Source organism: Amphiprion ocellaris, chromosome 23 (genome assembly GCF_022539595.1).
Source record: "Amphiprion ocellaris isolate individual 3 ecotype Okinawa chromosome 23, ASM2253959v1, whole genome shotgun sequence".
NCBI lineage: Eukaryota > Metazoa > Chordata > Actinopteri > Pomacentridae > Amphiprion > Amphiprion ocellaris.
The window spans coordinates 13267414-13270064 of record NC_072788.1 but is presented as its reverse complement, the minus strand read 5'-3'; the positions used below and the strand labels follow the sequence as shown (position 1 = coordinate 13270064).

General features: G+C 44.1%; 1 long non-coding RNA gene across 1 annotated transcript; it reads left to right on the top strand.

Moving 5' to 3' along the window:
• The first annotated feature begins 235 nt into the window (after nucleotides 1–235).
• Nucleotides 236–1831, top strand: LOC129348206 (uncharacterized). The gene is made up of 4 exons (XR_008600678.1): nucleotides 236–1066; nucleotides 1169–1227; nucleotides 1299–1361; nucleotides 1474–1831. It is a non-coding gene; the product is annotated as an uncharacterized LOC129348206 (long non-coding RNA).
• Nucleotides 1832–2651: the final 820 nt, after the last annotated feature.

Genomic DNA, 2651 nt, shown 5'->3' with positions numbered 1-2651 from the left:
CACAGATGCTCAATAAGATTTGGATCTGGGGAGTGTGGAACTCGAGTGAATACCATAGCTCTGTTGTGTTCCCCGGACCACTCCTGAGTAGTTTTTGTAGATTAGTCGGGGTGCATTGACCTGCTGAGGGTGGAAACTGGCATCAAGGACTGCTGTTGCCATGGGGGGTTGGAGGGTTGGGGGGGTGGCTTGACCAGGGGTCCGTTTCACGAAGCAGGTTCAACAAACTCTGAGTTTAACCCTGAACTCTGAGTTTAACCCTGAACTCTGAGTTGATCTACTCTGAGATAGAAAACTCTGAGTTTTCGGTTTCACAACGGCTGATTTGAGTTGGTTAAATCAACTCAGAGTAGTTTCACCCGGAGTTAAGCGCGTGCACCACAACTCTGAAAAGCCAGTATCAATGGAGCGTCGATTCGACGAGTCACCATGGCAACGGGGAAGCGGAGGACTACACCGCTTGAACTGGAAATCTTAATGCGCTTATATAGCGAGTTTGAACACGTTTTTAGAAAGAAGTGCAACACCTGCAGCTGCAACAGAGAGGGAGACGCCGTGGGAGAACATTGCTGCCCGGGTCAATGTGTAAGTTTAAATCACAATAATATTACAGGGGAAGACTATTAAGTTATTTCATTTAGGTGCAATCCTGCAGGGGTGAAGCGCACGTGGCAGCAGCTGAAGATGAAATATAAAAACATTGTTCAAACAGGTAAGAAGTCGGCATAATCTCATGGAGCTACCTCATTTTGATCATGTTTTACATTGTAAAGTAGCCTAAATATTAGGTGGTTGTTTGTCTGTGTAGTGGTTTTACCCCGCACATAGCCTAAATGTCTGCATCCATATCATGTTCTGTTAAATAATTAAGCCTATTTAAACTAACACAGACTTCTACTCAGCCAACAGAAAGAAAGCAGATGCCTGTAAAAAGGGAGGTGGCCCAGCAGCACCACCTCTAACGGAGGCAGAGGAGCTGGTCCTAAGCCAGAATTTGGGAAGGCCAGTGGCTGAGGGAATCCCTGGAGGGAGCTCATCCTCTGAGACCACATCCCAAGACACAAGTGTGTGTGTGTAGCCCATGTATATGTATATATGGAATGATTTCAAGCATATTCATACAAATATTTATTTCTCTTTTGGGTCTTTTTTTCTTTTGGCCCAACAGATTCTGATGGTACTATCTGCCTGGTGGAGCCCCTTCACGCCACAACAGACCTTGTAACTGTAAGTAGGCGATACTCCAAAGATTTAGCCAAATGGTAGTTTAAGTCCACTGAAACATATCACTCATCTAGGATGAAGAGGATGAAACTGTGTCTGCTGCCTTTACAGAGGGGGATCCAGAAAGGCATCTAGAGGTATGTTACTGATAGTTCTCTTCCCATTCACATTTCTGAACATTCTGGTGGAATATAGAGTGTGGCATTTAGCCTACACTGAAGTATTGCACATTCTCATCCTTTTTAACAGAGCATGGCTGGACAGCAGCAGGATGGTCCCTCAACTTCCACTGCACAGATTGACACAGTGAGATGGATGTTCAGTAAACACCAGAGGTTCATTCTGTGGAATTCATGTGCAACTGTATAATTTAATGTCCTTTATGTATTCCCAGTTACCAGTAAAACAAATATACAAAATCCACTTGCTGAGAAAAATACAAAAAACAGATAAAGAAATGCAGTACTTGGACCGCCAGATTAAGAAGGCAGATCTGGAAATTGAAATACTGGAGCACAAGTTAGAGGTGGGTGCAGGTCACAGGTGAATTATGTTAACTACTGGAACATGAACTAAACTAGCTCTTTTATTTGTAGGAAATAAAGAAGACCAATTGAAATGTGTATCATGTCTTTATTTGGTGTGGTGGTGATGATGGTGACTTAAACTCCAAAGTGGTTATTGCATATGGTGTCTCTGACTGCTCTGCCATCCTGGATAGCTGGCAGGTGGATGAGGTCATCATCTGGGTCTTCAGTTTGTAGGGCAGAGTGTTGCTCTCCTCTAATAGTGGTAATATTATGAAGAACAACACATGCCACAATAATATCACAGGCCTCTCAGGAGTCACCCTGAGGTGACGTAGACACTGGAAACAGGCTTTCAGCAGGCCTATGGTCATCTCCACCCAGGCTCTTGTCCTGCAGTGAGCCTGGTTGAAGTTCTGTTGGGGGTCTGGTTCAGGGTCAGGGTATGAGGTCATCAGCCTGGGTTGGCATGGTAACCCCTGTCACCCAGCAGAAGGCCATCAAACTCTCCTGTAATGTATAGTGGATACATTAGAGTATATTTAAGGAGGGAGACAAGTGAATTATATTGTGAAAATCTTTAGGATGCCTACCACGCTGCAGTCTGTTGCTCAGGTTAGACTCATGATAAATCCTCCAGTCATGAACAGACCCAGGCCACTTGGCCTCCACATTAGAAATAATGTATGCAGCATCACATATGATCTTGACAGTGCAGAGAATAACAGATGTTGAACTATGATGCAGTCTTTAACATTTTGAAACCGTAGTCAATCTACCTCTAACCTACCTGCACATTTATACTGTGAATGGACCTCCTATTCACATAATCAGCTTCATTATGTGAGGGAGCTGTGATGGGGATGTGTGTCATCTATGCAGCCAATCACACTGAGAAAT